General features: G+C 34.2%; 1 long non-coding RNA gene and 1 other non-coding gene across 2 annotated transcripts; one reads left to right on the top strand and one right to left on the bottom strand.

Annotated features, from left to right (window-relative positions):
• Positions 1-265: 265 nt before the first annotated feature.
• Positions 266-353, bottom strand: LOC148763232 (small nucleolar RNA snoR114). Its single transcript, XR_016026077.1, has one exon. It is a non-coding gene; the product is annotated as a small nucleolar RNA snoR114 (small nucleolar RNA).
• Positions 354-16735: 16382 nt separating this feature from the next.
• Positions 16736-17711, top strand: LOC108661680 (uncharacterized). The gene is made up of 2 exons (XR_001927453.2): positions 16736-16914; positions 17123-17711. It is a non-coding gene; the product is annotated as an uncharacterized LOC108661680 (long non-coding RNA).
• Positions 17712-18271: the final 560 nt, after the last annotated feature.

Below are 18271 nucleotides of genomic sequence, written 5' to 3'. Positions count from 1 at the left end.
TCAAATCATGGAAATCTAGAGTAAAAGAAACAAGCTTCAATCCAGTGCAGCGGGTGCAATGGTCTAGAGCCATGTGGTGCCTTTTAAGTGGCAGCAAATAAAATATAGAATATAATTTGTTTTACGCTAGATTAGAGACTAGATACACATGGTTTCATCGTTAAGTTAGTGAAGCAAGATGCACCCTACCATCAAATGAAGCGCTTAAAAAGAGGGGTCTCATCATGAGATTAGTGAACACATGAAACACCTTTCTATCATGCTAATGCATAGATATAACGGTGTTGTCTTTTGAAAATCAGGCAATTGTGATGGAACCAACCATCACTAAAGTTCAACTATCATCATGGCTCCATGAATGCACGACATGGAAGGAGGGAGGGGGTATAGATCTCGAACACAAGGCCATCAAGGTTGAAGAGATTTTAGCGTGACTAGGAGTCCCACATTCATACGCCATTAAAGTCGTCAGTGAACTACTCTCATGCGCAAGTCTCTAAGAAATAGTGATTCGTTCAGCCACCATCTAGACGAGAATAGTTTAGCGAAGCATCTAATCTGGGCCCTAGACAAAGAGGTGTTTTATGTAATTATTGTAATAAGGGACCTGGTGGACCATGTCATAGGGCAGCGAGATTGTGTTTTGGATGTGGTCAGTCCAGGCATTTAATGAGAGATTGCCCAATGTAGAGGTAAACAGTAGATGGTGACCATGGTTATGTGAGACATATGGCAACTACCACACCCAAAACGACACACACTGGGAGGAATGTTATAAGTGACAAAAGCAATATAATAGCCTCTTTGTCTCGTGGTAGATTGACACAACCAGATTATGAAAGTGGAAGTCAAGCACATGTATTTGTTTTGACATTGCAAGATGCTTAAACTTCCAATGTAATGGTCATAGGTACACTTCCTATATGTGGTACCAAAGGATTAGCTCTATTTGATCTTGGATCAACACATTCCTTTGTGTCCCCACACTTTGTGCTAAAATTTGATCGGTATTTTAGTAACATAGAGAAATCTTTTCTTGTGACTACTCCTTTGAAGGAGATATTTATAGCAAAGTATGTATACAAATCTTGTGTGGCATGCATAAGGGATAAGGACACGTTAGAAGATTTTGTATTACTGCTAACTTTGGATTTTGATGTGATTTTTGGCATGGACTCGTTGATGTCCTATTTGCCAAGGTAGATTGCTACCGCAAATTAGTGAAGTTTAAGTTTCCAAGGCAAACCTCATTTGTGATATACAGGCATGGTAACCCAATGTCCCTGAGAGCTATGTCAGATGTAGCCGCCAAACTGATGCCAAGACAAGAAGGCCAAAAGTACTTAGTGATAGCAAGAGATGTTTCCTTGGAAGAAGGGAGTGTGAATTTCGTACTGGTAGTAGGCAAGTATTCGAATGTATTTTTAGAAAAATTGCCTAGTTTGCCTCCACGAAAGGGAAATTAAATTTTGTATTGAATTGATTTTAGGTACACAATCAATTTCAATGCCTCCTTATCTAATGGCACTAATTAAATTAAGAGAGCTTGAGAGGCAACTAAAGGACTTACTGAATAAGGGTTTTATTTGTCCTAGTGTTTCATTTTGAGGGGCTCCAGTACTATTCGTGAAGAAAAAGGATGGTAGCCTACGGTTATGTATTGATTACCGACAATTGAATAAACTGATGGTAAAGAATAAATATCCACTTCTAAGGATCGATGACTTGTTTCATTAGTTGTGGGGGGTCATGTGTTTCTCTAAGATTGATTTACGCTTGGGATACCACCAATTAAGAATAACAGAATGTGATGTACCCATGACAGCGTTTCGCACACATTATGGACATTATGAATTTTTAATGATGTCATTTGGACTCACCAATGCACTTGCATCATTTATGGATTTGATGAACAAGGTCTTTTAGGCATATTTTGATAAATTTATGATCGTGTTCATAGACGACATATTGGTGTATTCTAAGAGCCCAGAGGAACATGCATAACATTTAAGAATTATGCTACAGACCTTGAGAGAGCATCGATTGTATGCTAAATTTTCAAAATGCGAGATTTGGTTAAATAAAATCAGTTTCTTGGGACACGTGGCCTCTGAACAAAAGGTGCCAGTGGATCCCAACAAGGTAGAAGCTATGGAGAATTGGCCGAGGCCAACGTTTGTAATGAAAGTCATAAGTTTTCTAGGCTTAGCTGGATATTTCAGATGATTTGTGAAAGATTTTTCTAAGATTGCATCTTCTTTGACAAGACTAACCCAAAATAGAGTTAAGCTTGATAGGTCTGATGCATGTGAGGCCAGTTTCTAAAGGCTTAAAGCCTATTTAACTTTTGCACCTATGTTAAGCTTGCCATGTGGATCCAGAGGCAACGCATCACGAGTTGGATTGGGTTGCGTGTTGATGCAACAAAGAAAGGTCATAGCATATGCCTCCTAACAATTAAAGAGGCATGAACAAAATTACCCTACGCACGATCTAGAGATGGCAGTAATCATATTTGCCTTAAAAATTTAGAGATATTATTTGTTTGGAGAGACCTACAAAATATATACAAACCATAAAAGCTTGAAGTATATATTTTAGCAAACAGATTTGAAATTAAGATAGCGTAGGTGGTTAGGATTTTTGAAAGATTATGATTGCACCATACTCTACCACCGTGGGAAAGTGAATGTGGTAGCAGATGCTCTAAGCTGGAAGTTGATGGGGAGTTTGGCACATGTAAATATGGAGCAACAATCTTTGGTGCAAAGTTTGTATGATTTGGGCAATATGGGAAAGCACTTGGAGATTAATAACTTGAACACCTTGTTGGCACATTTTAGAGTACAACCTATGATATTAGAACAGATTAAGAATGCTTAGGATCAAGATGAATATATGATAAAAATATTTGGAGATATTACCAAAGATAAAGCTCAAGACTTTATATACGGCACAGATGGTATAATGAGATATCGATCATGAATTTATGTGCCAAATATGGATAACTTGAGGAATAAGATTTTAGGAAAGTCACATGTGGCAGCCTACGCGATACACCTTAGAGGCATAAGAGGTATCATGATTTGAAGTTTGTGTATTGGTGGCCAGGCTTAAAGAGAGAAGTGGTTGTGAAATACCCCATACTTTCATATGGTGATAAATAAAGTTGATCGAATGCAAATTGAAGTCAATTAAAATGTTTAAAAGTGATAAAAGACGAAAGGAGTAGTTTAGGATAAAATATTTTGCAAGTGAGAAAATAATAATAAAATAATAATAATTTTATCGGAGGAGAATTTGTGAGATAAAAGGCGATTTGGAAGTCAAGTGAGGTATAATAAGGTATTTTGGGTACCAAGGAGACAAGATAAAATTTTTTTAAAAAAATAATATTTTATTAATAAAATATTATTAAAATATTAATATTTAGCCGGATGTCGAAGTCAATCAAGAAAAAAGATCATATGGTTGATCCAAGTGGGGGAGAAGATGACAAGCTCGACTCTATAAAAATATTTATCATGACATACATGTGGTGGATAGCATGTTTACATGCTAAGAGAGTCTTGAAAAATTTACAAAAGTCGGTATTGTACCTAGACGTACAACAAAGTTGATTTAAACCTCGAACTAGATCAAATAGAGAATTTATGATGAAATTAAGAATTTTAAAGTCCCAGAATGGGTTAATATGGTGATTCGGAGTTCGAGGATCAATTTGGAGTCAAACTGGAATTTTCGCTATCTAGGGGTAAAATGGTCATTTGCCACTTAGGGACAAAATGGGAATTTTTAGAAAATATTTTTGGCCCCATTTGACTTATTGGAGTAAGATTTGAGGTTTAGAAGTGAAAAAATTTAATTTCGGTATAATTTGGAGTAAAAGGGTAAAATGGTAATTTTGCCACTCAAAATAAAAAATTTAATTTTTGAAAGGATTTTGATCAAATTTAATTATTTGGAGTGTGAAATGAGTATGAGGAGTGCAAATTATGCATTATGGCAAATTTTCAATTTTTGGGGCAAAAATATAATTTTTGAAAAGTTCGAGGGCAAAAGTGTAATTTTGAAGAATTTGCTCCACCAAAACTTTGGAAAAATCTGGAAATTTCACTTAATACTTGGATAAGTCAAAGGGAATGCATGGTGGAAAAAGTAGGACAAATGGATGGCTAGAAAAAAAATGAATTAATAAAATATTTAAAATATGAATAAAATAATATTATTTCATTAAACAATAAAAAAGGCATAAAAAAATCAGCCCACCCATTCTTCTTCTTCAACATTCGGCCAAGCAAGAAACAAGAGAGAGAAAGGAGAAAATAAAACCCTAGCTAAGAAATTTAAAGGGAAAATAGGTGGAAATTCAAAAATCAAGTGAAAAAATGTAACATTTCTTAAATTTGTCTTGTGCTTTACCTTTCCCATGCATTTTCCATCATTTTTCATGGTTGAATCATGTGATTTGAGGATGATTTGAATTCTGGTCATATGGGTTTAGAGAGAGAAAGTTGTTAGATAAATTTGATTTTGAGCTATGTTAGTGTTTAGTGTTAGTTTAGCATGTTTATGAGTAAAACAACAAGAAAAATATTTATCTTCTCCGTGAATTTCCCTAGGCCGAATCTAGCCAATGGTATGTGAGGATGAGGTTGACTTTATTTTAAGAGAATTGGGTGGAAAAATGATGAATTATGAGGTTGGAAATTAAATGGGAATTTTCGGTGCAATAAATTGAAATTTTTACCCACTAGGGGTAAAAGCGTAATTTATAGTCCGGACTGATAAATTGGACCAAATTCACAGTCATTGAGGTATTGTGGATATAATTGGATAATTGAAACTGAAATGGATGGAATTGGAGTCGAATTGGGGATTTTAGGAATTTACACCGTGTATAGGCGAGTTAGGTCGGACACCGCAATTAAGCGATTGTCTAGACATTTCAAATCCTATCTAGTGCATACGCATGGATAAGAGCCTGAAATAATTTATGATAAATTGACACAATTTACTGAATTTTGTGTCATGGATTATGGATAGGTGGTGAGTCAATTGTTTCGGGTAAGAGACTGCACCCGAGGGCGGAAGATAGGAGTATTTCTACTCCTAATACTGTGAGTAAACTTATTATCGTCTTAATTATCTAGAGTAATTTTATACAACTGTGTGATTTTATGAAAAATGGGTTTAAATGGTAAATTGTTATGTTTTAAGGGAAATTGTGATTTTATAAAATGATTTTATAAATTTTCTAGAAAATCGAATATTGGTTTTGAAAATAGAGTAATTGGAGACTGCTAGTTTGTGTTGCAAATTTATGGTTTTGAATTGAATGGCTTATGACAATAAATGAGCATGAATGACTAAACTGATTTTGGTGTCAGAATTATTTATACTGTGTATATAGCCTTGAGAGGCTAGGTTGCGATAAATTGTCATGTCATGCTAGAATGAATTTTATTGATTGGTGGATTATATATTAATTATTTACTGCAGAGGGGGTTCCGTGGACCAGCCTATTAGAGGGGCACGGTAAACTCCATTATATTCTTACCTCGAACGGAGAGGCGCGTAGGGTATCTCCTGGGGTATAGCTTAGGGTTCACTTCACGCCAAACCACCACGTGAAGGGGAACTCAGCCAACGCCAAGGAACGGCTGTATTTTTCTTAAACTAAAAATATATTTTAAGTGTATACAAAATTTTAACAGCCTTGGCGGACTTGGTTGGATGCCCTGCGCAAGGTATCACCGAGTATGAGTTTTGGCACGAGCCAAAGTTTTAAGAAATTCATAAGCCAAGTTAATTACTCGAATTTTATGGATTGATTTTATTTGGTTGAAATGAGTTGAATGGTAATGAAATTACAGTATGATGATTTATTTTAATTGTCTCCATTTACTCGACTTTAGATAGTTTAGATGGTATCTGTTTACTCACTGGGATTTTATAATCTCACCCTTTCTTCCTATACATTTTTCAGGCTCAGGACAGTTTGTAGATAGTCGAGTAGGACGAGAACTAAGCTCGAAACTGCATTATAAAAAGTAAGAGTTCACAGTCTTACAGCCTCTTGGTCAATTGGAGCCCACGTGTCAGTGCAGATCAAAACTTATATTTTGGTTATTTGTATTTCTATTCATACAATTTTTATTTTACTTTCATGTGCGAAAAATTATTTACGAATATTTCTATAAAAATTTATTTTATGAGAAAATAGAATATCTTATTTATTATTTTTGAATACTACTAGTTGTCAACAATTTGCTTTCAAATGAACGTTTTAGATACTTAATTGTTTTTAAATCATTAAATATATATTTTCTGCTTACCTACTACATTTTTAACAAGTTTTGAGATTTTTGATGAAAAATTACGAAAATACCTCTGTGAGCCAAAAAATAATATTTTATTGTTCTTATTGGAAAATGACTTATGATTTTTTTGAAATACGAGATTTAATAATTGTTGCTCACCGGGGAGATGCGGAAGTTGATGCTAAGCCTTGCGAGGTTTCAATCGGCATTCGGGGTGAAGAATGTCTGTCGAGGCCTCGCGGCGGTTGTCACGGGCCCGATGGGGAGTTCTGGGTCGTGACAGGTTGAGTATGTCTTTAAGTGTTTAACTTGCTAGCAAGTAAAAACTAAGCATGAAAGACCATTAAGATTGCTGCAGTCGTTACCGATACCTGAGTGGAAATGGGAACATATAGCAATAGACCTCGTACCACAAGCTAAAAGTGGCTATGATGCCATTTAGGTGATAATTGATCGGCTAACTAAGTCAGCTCACTTTTTACTGATCAAGACTAAGTATAGAGCAAGTTAGTATGCCTAAATCTATGTTAATGAGATTATAGGCTACATGGGATTCCGATAACGATCGTGTCTGATAGAGGACAAAAGTTCACAAGCTAATTTTGGAGGAAATTGCAAGAGGCCTTAGGCATAAGATTATATTTTAGTACGACCTTCCACTTACAAATGGATGGCCAATCCGAGCGCACTATTCAGACGCTCGAGGATATGCTAAGAGCGATTGTGCTTGACTTTGGGGTCTCATGGAATCATTTTTTGCCTTTAGCCGAATTTGCTTACAACAATAGTTATCAAGCCACGACCAGTATGGTTCCTTATGAGGCTTTGTTTGGGCAAAGATGTAGGTAGCCTATTGGTTGGTTTAAAGTTGGGGAATGAAAGCTTTAGGACCAATAATGGTCTAGGAAGTAAAGCGAGGCATCCAAGTGATTCAAGAAAAGATGCTCGCAACTCAAAGTCACCAAAAGTCCTATGCTGATAATAGGCGGAAGCCTTTAGAATTTGAAATTGGCAATTATGTATATCTAAAAATCTCGCCAATCAAAGGAGTTAAAAGATTTAGAAAGAAAGGAAAATTGAGCCCTAGGTACTTCGAACCTTTTGAGGTATTAAGGCACGTGGGCACAGTTGCTTATCATTTGGAATTATTACTTAACTTGTCCAATGTTCATCCGATTTTTCATGTGTCCATACTTAGGAAGTATATTTCGGATCCTTTACATGTGATACAATATAAGGAAGTCCTGTTGCAAGATGGACTTAATTATGAGGAGTAGCTTGTAGACATATTGGATCGACAAATGAAACAGCTTCACTCTAAGGATATTACTATGGTAAACATACTGTGGCAAAGTCATTCGATTGAGGAAGCCATATAGGAACTGTTAGCTTTAAAATTATTATAGTTTTGATTATTAAAAAATGATCAAATTTTGCTTGAACATTATTTGAGTAATCCTTGACAATTTCTTGAAATGATTTAACTCTTATACATTTGTTCTTACATAGACACAAGCTTGACTCTTGAAGTTATTGAACTATATTTATAAGCTTGTATGACTTAGGTGTATGAGTGCTTATGATTCTCATTCATTAAAGTTTGATTTAAAGATTAAGGGAAAATCTTGATACACTCATTAAGGGGGAGTTTTGAATATCTTGTTTAATGACAAAAAGAAAGAGAAGGAAAACTAAGTTAAATTGAGTGTGATAGGTCTTCATGTTTAATTTATGTGTGTGATGCTCAGTTTTGATTTTGTTGAATATTATGGAAAGAAAAGTAGATGCATTGACTAAGGGGGAGCACCTCATTATGCATAAAGATTTGAAGCATTCATATTGAGCATAGACATTACATTTTTAATCTTGGAGTGTTTTGTGATCATAAAAAATAAGAGATAGAGAATGTTGACTCTATATGTTTTTTATGATAGCAAAATATTCCTATTCATTTGTCTCTAATATCTTTACTTGAGTGTGCAGAAAAATTAATATATGAAATTAATTATTTAACTCTTCAAAGAGTATATCAAAAGAAAAAGAGGGATAAAAATAACAAGATGTAACTATCTAACAATGAGGAAGCTTATTGGTGAAACAAGGAAGAATGTTGGTTGACCAAGTTTCAAATTGGAGGAATGGCGGGCTGAAGAGTTTGAGAAATAGAACCAACTTAGTCGACCAAGTCAGTCAACTAAGTGCTCTCTGCCAAAATCTGCAACCTGAAACAGAACCAACTTAGTCGACCAAGTCAGTCGACTAAGAGCTATCTGTTTACAAATTGAACCAGAGCACTACAAGACAGATTAACGGCTAGAACTCATCCTCAACTATTTTCAACAAACATAAAACTGCCAAACTGCCATCAAAGTTGCATCTCCAAGTATAAAAGGGTCTTCCAACAATTAGAAACAAGTTTTTAGAAGTTTTAGAACTATTAGAGATATTTGAGTCACATAAGAGCTGAAAAACCAGAAAATCTCTCTTGTACCCTGCTGCACATTAATGCCTATTCTTTGTACTTGTATTCTGCTCTCAACCGTGTACCATTTAGATCAACTTGTGATCATAGGTACTTTCTTTTACTTATCTTCTTGTATTCTTAGAGTGAGGGAGTCACTCTAAGTGATTGTTTCAAGCTAGGTTTGCTTGAATGTGTTAAGATTCTAACTTAGCCTTGAAAAGCTAGTTGTTGGGTTTTGGTTGATCCCTTGAAAAACCATTGTTGTAGGTTGTGGTTGAGCCTTTGAAAAACCACTTTGGGTTTTGGTTGAACTCGTGAAAAACCATTGTGAAAGGTTGTGGTTGAGCCTTTGAAAAACCACTTTGGGTTTTAGTTTAGCCCGTGAAAAACTAGTGTAAAAGGTTTTGACTAAGCCTTGTAAAAGCTATTATAAAGCTTGGTGAAAGCTTGTGAATTTCACCGAATCTTAGTGGATTTATTGAAAAAATCCTTGGTTGGATAATTAAGGCAGTGGATGTAGGTCTTGGACCAAACTACTCTAAATTGCTGTGCATTGTCTACTTTGTTTTTATTTTCTTTGTGCTGGAAATTAGTTCTTCATCTTGTCAAGAGCCGATTTGTGCTATTCACCCCTCTCTAGCACATATTATTGGGACAAACAAGAACTTAAGGAGGAAATGAGAGAGAAATATCTCCATCTATTTGAGGATTAATAATTGTAACTTGTGATGTATGATTCGAAATTCGGGAACAAATTTTCTATAAAGAGGGGAGAATGCAACTCCCTTAAATTTCGATGTAAATTGAGTAAACTGAAGATGATTTATGAAATATGTGAAGTCTTGAGGACTTTGATGATATGCTATGTATGATAAGTATTTGAGAGTGCAAATATTGACACTTAGGCAAAAGTTTGAGGAAATATGTGATAAATCCCATAGCTTGAGGTTTTAATCTAAGTTTAAGGTTATATTTGTGAATTTATGTGTATGGGATTAAGTTAAATGAATGATTTGAGGTGTGATATTAATAAGGAATGATTTTGGGGTGTTAAACTTGGATTTTTGGAAGTTTTGTAAGTTTAAAACTACTTATAAGGGAAGATATATCGATACACCCTTTCAGTATTGATACATTCTTGGTAAGAAAAACAACATGAGTTATTCTGGAGGAATTCTATCAATACATGCAAGGATGTATCGATAGATTTGGCCAAAAATGAACATGTATCAATACATTTGAAGCAGAAAGCACTCAGGGGAAAAAGTATCAATACATTTCCCTTATGTATCGATACATGGTTAGGTAGTGAGAATTCTACCTAAAATGTATCGATACATTGCCTCAATGTATCGATACATTTATTCAAAATTAGAATAGATGTATCAATACATTGCTAAATGTACCAATACATCACTAAGAAAAGTAAAAATAAAAAAGAGATCCGAGCCATTCGACTAGTTAAAATAAAACCCCCAAACTCTTGCTCTCTCTACCATCTAAAACCTAAGCCCCAAATAGATTCTTGGAGCTATTTGGAGCTAATTTGAGCTCGAAAAACAACTCTAGAGCTAAGGCTAAACGTATTTACTGATTATTTTTTAATGTAATCAGTTAAATTCCAAGAAATCTAATTTTTCCGACTTTGGTAAATCTCCCCCCTATTTGGCTAGAATTTGGAGCTAAGATTTGTGCAATCCAGCTTACAAGGTATGGCTTTAGCTCATTATTGATGGATTTAAGCTTAAATAGTTGGATTGCTAGGATTTGGTTAATTGTGGAAAAGTTGTCATTTTTGAAAGCTATGATGTAATTAACAATTGGATGTTTTGATATGTTCTAAGGAGGAAACCAAGTAATCGGATGCACTAATAAGCTAAAAGACGATTGGAGCCTGAAGATGAGCTCGGTGGTGGGATTACCTCCAATTTGTCACTGTGAGTGGGTTTGAATTAAGATTCAGGTGATCCATGATTTCTTGATGAAGGTGCTGCCATGGTATTAGAATGTGTGTATGTATATATTTGTATATATATGATTGCTTAAGCTAGAGAACGAAACTGTGGAATGGGTGTTTGTGTGCTATGATGTGAGCCACATGGGTGGCCTATGCTATGTACCTAGATTAAGATGTTTAAAGGCTATAATGAACCCTAGGAGTAGATTTCCCTAGGCGAAGGATATGTTAAGAGAATTTGATCCAATGATGCCTTAAAGATTTAAAAGCACTTAAAACCTAATCGAGCTTAAAGACGATTGAAGTTCGATAAATGTGAATTGAGGTTTGGTAAGGAAAATGTGAATTATAAAGGCATGATGGCTTTATTTGTGGATTTGTGTTTCCGTCCGAGGGATGATTTTCAAACATTGATCTGATTTGTGGTTAAGTAGAGTTTCGATCCCCCTGAGACTATTTGTGCCTGCAAGAATGGTGGTAAGCAGGGATGGTGGCATTAATCTTGTATGATTCTCACCTGTAGTGCTTTGATGACATCCATTAAGATTACTCCAAGTGATGCTAAGCATTGAGAGATTACTCTGGTCAATAATTTGATTCTCCGCCAACTATTTCAGCACCATGAGAGATTTGTTCTCCCCCCGTTGCTTCAACACTAGCGTGATCTGTTCTCCACCAACGGCTTTGCCCTAAGCGTGATTTGATTCTCCATCAGTTAACCACCAAGCACAATTTAATTGTGTCTAGGGGAGGACCATTCATTCATTTGATTGGTATATAACATGAGATAACAGTGGAAAGGCTTAGATAAATATTAGATGAACTTGATGTGATGCTCTAACAACTAGAGTGTGTTGTAGAGAATGATTTTAATAACTTTGATTGGCTTCGAGAGTAAGCCTAATGATGTGCAATAATCTTTGGATACATTGAGGATGGCAATATGCTCTTACATCGGAGACTTTAGGGATAATGATATGCCTTATATTTAGAGATGTTTTCTAGAACATCTAGATGTATGGACAATGCATATATTTTATATATGTGTTTAACATATATGATTTTGTTTATCTGCATCACTCACTAAGTATTATAATATTCACCCATCTAAAAACCATGTATAGATACCATGTGTAGATAAATAGGCCACAAAGCTATGTGATAAAGGTCATCCAATGACAGACCGATTTTAGCATCTAATAGGTTCTCATCCGCTGTATCACTTCACTATGTTCATCACGAGCTTCTGCTCCGTTCTTAGTTGTTGTGTATGTAGGCACGTTGTGCTATATGAATTTATGTGCAAGGCTTGTTATGTATGAACCTGACTTAAATGACCAACGTATGGCCCTATAAACATTTATATGAATTATGTGCCAAGGATAATGTATTATATTTGGTTTTATTACGAATATTTGATTATTAAATCCCTTGGGTGCGTGTTATATGATTTTGGATTGTAAAGCTTGCTTGGGTCTAGTGGGCTTACTTGTTGGGCTCATGTGTTGGTCACAAACCCTCAAGTTGGGTCGTGACAAAGGATAAGTCCAAGTCGAAATGTTTTAACTTTGGCAAGAAGGGACATTTTGCCCAAGTGTGGACTGAGCCTAAGAAGGTTCATCCCTTAAACCCTTTTAGAACTTTTATATGTTCTCATGTATTTGTAACTCATTCTCCCCTTAGTTGGATTGTAAATATGGGAGCAATCAAGCACTCGACTTGTAAGTGTGCAAGATATGTATATTATCGTTCGTCACTAGTGAGAAGACACTTTGTCATGATAAGGAATAAAGCATTGGAAAATGTCCTAGGACTTTGAACCTACTAACTCACATTAATGTGCAATGGGCGCAAATGGCTCCTACATGACATGCTTCATGCTCCCTCTTTGTAATTTAATCTACTTTCAGTTTTAGCGTTCATAGATTTAGGATTTATTTTTACTTTTGAGAATAATGATTTGTCTTTTTTTTTTTTAGGACACATTTTTTTGCCATGGTTTTTTTGAAAGATGGTTTAATCATGTTAAATTTGGATTCTAATAATGATGTTTTTATTGCTTCAACTTCTTCTTCTGATCTTATATATGATTATGTGAAATGGCATATTAAATTAGGACATATTAGGTAAAATAGAATGCCCAAATTGGCTAAATAAAGGCTATTAGGCCCATTTGTCATAGTTAACCTTCTTACATGTAAGCCATGTCTTACAGGTAATTCTAGAAAGAAGCCTTTTGGGAAAGCTAAATAAGCTAACCATCTTCTAGAACTTGTCTATTTGGACATTTATGGGCCTATGAATGTAAAGGAACATAATGGCTCATCTTATTTCATTACTTTTATAAATGATTACTCATGATATGGATCAATATTTCTCTTGTCTCATCATTCTAAAGCTTTGAATTATTTCAAATGCTTTATGCTAGAGGTTAAGAATAAAAAAAAATGGAAACTTAAGGTCTTTCACACTAATAAAGATCGCATATATCTATTTGATCAGTTTAGAGAATTATGTGAAGAAAATAAAATAAGCAAATATTTAACAAAACCTGAAACTCCGTAACAAAACAATATTACGAAAAGAAAGAATCATACCCTACTGAATATAGTTAGGTCGATGATGGCACATGCCAACCTTTCAATAAATTTTTGGGGGGATGCCCTTTTGACTGCTGCCTACAACTTTAATCATATGCCCTCAAAATCTGTTTCTACAACTTCATATAAGTTATGGAATGAGACTAAGTCCAATTTAAAAGGCTTACGTCCTTAGGGATCAACAAGATACAAACATCAATCATTTCATAAGTATGGGAAATTTGGCCTTAGAGCTAATAAATGTGTATTTATTAGGTACTTAGAACATTCTAAGGACTAAATGATGCATGGTGAACACCATAATGAATAACTAATTTAGACAGAATCCTATGATGTTGACTTTCTAGAAGATGACTTTCCAAGTACTGGTAAGGTTAAAGAAAGCTTTAAGCTTTATGAGTCGGAGAAGCCTAAAGTAAGTGCGTCCTAACATGATGAAATGGATGTGGAAACATATCCTATCCAAGAAACTATTGAGGTTAATGGAAGCGCACCACTTGAGCTCTAGCAAGATTCACAATTGCAAAGAAACGAACATGGGAAAATACCCCATAAACACTTCGAGAGAGAAAAAAGTCATTCTAAAGCATTTTATAGATGTTGATGAACATTCTTCATATGAGGAAGCTTTAAACTCATCATTATTAGACAAGTGGCTTACTATTATAAAAGACGAAATGAAATCCATGGCTAAAAACCAAGTATTAGAGTTAATTGACCTTCCGTTTAGGTACAAGGCCATTGGAACAAATGGGTTCTAAAGGTAAAAAACAAGGTCGATGGATCAATTAATAAATATAAGGCTCGTTTAGTAACAAAGGGTTAGACCCAAAAAAAAAAGGTTTGGACTATGAAAAGACATTTTCTCCTATTGTGCTATATGTGTCTATTCGCCTTATCCTAGTTATAGTGACACTTCTGAATTTGGATTTTTTACAAATGGATGTAAAAACTGCATTTCTTGATGCAAAAATCAATGAGGAAATCTATATGAATCAACCAGTTGGCTTTCAAGCCAAAAGAAAAGAACACAAGGTGTTTTGTTTGAAACGTTCTATCTAGTATCTTTGGCTTGAAACAATCGTCCCAACAATGATATCTTTGTTTTCATCAAGTCATCATTTCTATAGGCTTTATGATGATTGAAGAGGACCGTTGTGTATATATAAAGAGATCATGGAATAAATTCTTCATTCTCTCATTATATGTGGATGATATACTATTAGCAGCAAATGGCATAGAGTTAATTGTCAACACTCATAAATGGTTGTCACTATAAAAAAATAGATCGATAATATCTGTCGGTAATTACTAACGGAAAGCCGACAGAATATCGACGGAGTTATGTGCTAAGTATTACTGATGGAACACCGACGGAATAGATTTCGTCGACAATACAATGACACGTAATATTGCAAGATGGCACCAAGTTTATCGACTAAATATTTTCGTCGGTGACGACATTACCGATGAAAGTTATCGACCAAACTACAAACAAATTATTTGGTCGGCAATGTGGTTATGTCATCAATGGAATCACCAACGGAGACAATTGGAATGATTAATAACTATATAGACAGAATCATTGACGAAGACGATTGGAATGATTAATAAATATACCAATGGAATCATTAACGGAATTATCGTTGGTGATTCTGTCAGTAATATTAAATTAATATCTCCAACCCCTTTATTTTTTATAACTTTATTATATAGAGTTATTTGATCACATTTTGGGTGCTTAGATAGCTTAGTCATTGAGATTTTAGGTGTAGAGGTAAGTATTTTAATTACTTTTCTTAGTTAAGTTCAATTGCATGTTAATTAGTTCAGTTTAAGTTATTTTAGTTTAATTTTATGTTAAATTACTTTAAATTACTTTAAGTTTAGTTATTGCTGATCTATTTGATTGCTGTTGTAGAAAATTTGATGAAAATACCTTATTTGATGATAATCCGTGCAAGTATGGTGATAGCTTCGTTCATACATGCTGCAGTATTTTAAGCATATGTTTCAATCTGAAAGTCCAATTGATGTTATTCTTGAGCCATTGGAAAGCTAATAAACAGGGATACAACTTTAGTGTTTACCACTTTACCCAGTTCGAATAAAAACAAGATGAAAATTGCATCGTAAGAAGGTGGAGTACATCAGTTTTGCACAAGGCAGCAATGGAAAATGAAGGTCGTGTCCTTGGAGAAAGAGAGGCTGTTGCACCCTTGATGCCCAAAGCCCCATACAAAAACCAAGGAGCACAGTGCCACAGAGCTAGTGAAGTAAGGTTGCAGTGCCCTAGAAGAAAAACAGCACCATACATTGTAGCAAGTCTATGACACCACAACGCCCCAAAGAGCAAGGCCGCGGCACTTGATTTCAATATTTAGGGTTTTTTTTTCTAAATTTTGGAAAAATTAGGTCTTTTTCAAAGCTATAAAAAGGTAACTTTGAAGCAATCAAAAGAAAGGTTTTTATTAGGTTTTCCTTAAAGAAAAACAGCCATAAAACAACCAAGAAAGCAAGAAAGATTGTGCAAGATTGAAGATTTAAAAGCTAACAAATCTTTAGTTTTTTGTTCTTCTTTTTTTATTCTTAGTTTTTCTTGAATTGTTACAGTGGTTCAATTTCTTTAGATTATGTTTATATTTTTAGCATGAACTAATTTTCTTTATCTAGGATTTCAATTAAACTCAACGTGTACTTTGAATTTTTTATCTCTCTTTTGCTTATTTTCTATGAAATATGAGTTGTTTATTCCAATTCTATGTTTAATACTTCTAATTGCTTAATCATCAATTAGATTGATTTAGAAACCTAAATGCAACTTGACAAAGGGAATTTAATGTAAGCCATGAATGGAATGACATATGTTCAATATCAATTACATGGGATGATTGATTTGATTTACATATAAGATAGACATATACTTATATGTCATATGTAGCCAATATTAGAGTTTGAACTTAATGAGTCCTTTTTTAATTTAATTTACATAGATATATAGTAAATTAATTGAGAGAAATTTTTTTATAAGAATCTCGATAGAGACATAAATAACTTTGGACTCTAGAATAGCAACTCAATCCATTAAAGTAAGTTTAGAGAGAGAAACAAGATTCAAATGAAGTGTTAAGGGATATTGTAATTCTAGGCTTTTATTAATTGAATTCTTCTAGTCAAGTTTTGTCAATTAGTTTTTAAATTAATTTAGTTGTTATTTAGTTTTAGCTTTAATTTTAATTAATTATTTTAATTTAATTATTTGAATAAAATTAGATTGTATCAATTTTAGTAGTTAACAATAGTTGAAACAATTATCTATGAAATTCAACACTCTACTTTCTTTTATATTACTTGTTACGATATGTGCACTTACGTGATAAAAATTGACAACAATTTTCCCCTTTTTTCCCTTTAACCTTAAACTTTCTTCTCCCTCAACTCTCTGTCTCTTGGCCTCCCTTGCCTCCTACCCCACCCCAATGGCCCCCTCTGCACCGAACCCACACCGGTGACTGACCTAGCCCCTGTGGTGGTTAATTCCTCATTCTCCCATCGTTGAGGGGCTGCCCGGTACCTTCTCTCTTCTCCCTTTTCTCTACTCCCTCAATTTCAATTTCTTCAAAATTACGGTTTTAAATCCCCCTCTCAAAAGCTTCTAATCTCACATAAAATGCCATTACAATGATTCTTTAATTGATTCCACAAATTTTCCATACAAATTATTATTATTATTATTATTGTGGGTTTTGTCTAACTTTTGCCGTTTTGTCTTTGTCAGTGTTGTGACAATGGCAGCACCGAGGAATGTGTTGAGGGACAAAGGCAGTGTTGCTGTGGCATTGCTGCTTTGGGGGTTTTCTTGATCTTTTCTACTTGTTTGTTATGCACCTACCTGTTTCTGTTTGTTTTTTTCTTTATTAAATTCTTTTGGGTTATTTTTTATGCTTGGAGTTTTGAGATAAGCTTGTATTTGTGTTAAATCTTTATGGGTTTGATGAATATTGTATGTGCAATATTTAATTGCCTTCTAGTGCTTATCTTTGCACTTTGTATGTGTAATAGTGTTTCCTCTTTGAAATCTGCTGTGCTCTACATGCTTTTGCTTGAACCACAGATGGACTTTTTTATTTTTGTACTCCCCTTGTACTAATTTTTGGTCTCAGTATCAAGAGTTTAGAGGTCCTTTCCTTTTTGCTAATCTGTTTGTGTATAGGTCAGGGGCTGTTTTTGGTGCTTACAGATCTCACCCTTGTTTGCTTGACAAGGTTTTTTGGTTCCCTTGTCGTCATTGTATAGTTTTCTTTATCAATGAATTGATGCCTTGCAAAAAAAAATTTTGCAGGCCCTGCTCTACCTTTTATGTGCCATACTAAGGGGGGTTTAATTCCTTTGTTTATAATTTGTGAAAAATGGAAATTGGAAAATGGAAACAATATGCTGTTAAACCCTGCTGTTAATTGACACTGTTAATTGTTAGGTTGTTTATTTTAAAAATGTGTTGTTAATTAACTGCAAACAATTGGGATATTGTGCTGTTAATTGGGATTTGCTTTGCAAACAATTGCTATCACTATTAATATTAGCAATGTGGAAACTAGAAAATGGAAACTTGATGAACTTGTGTTGTTTCAACTTTCAAGGAAGATGAAATAGATCATCTAGATTGTATAAGAAAAATTATTTAACTTAATTAAGGGTTAGGATAATTAAGCAATTAATTAAACGAGTAAATGTAAATTAATTTAAAATTAGTTAAATTAATTAATGTTGTATTAGGGTAATTAAAGAATTTTACAAACCAAATTAATGAAAAAATGTCTTAATCAGCTATTTAGCAATGAATTAAATATTTTAACTAATTAAGGGTTTACTGAGTGAATTAAATAATTCAGTTAATTAAGTAATGGAATACGTTATTATATAAGTA

The sequence above is a fragment of the Theobroma cacao genome, chromosome 4 (assembly GCF_053813885.1).
Source record: "Theobroma cacao isolate CCN51 chromosome 4, ASM5381388v1, whole genome shotgun sequence".
Taxonomy (NCBI): Eukaryota; Viridiplantae; Streptophyta; class Magnoliopsida; order Malvales; family Malvaceae; genus Theobroma; species Theobroma cacao.
The sequence above is the reverse complement of the archived record's forward strand: the minus strand, read 5'-3'. Positions and strand labels throughout refer to the sequence as shown.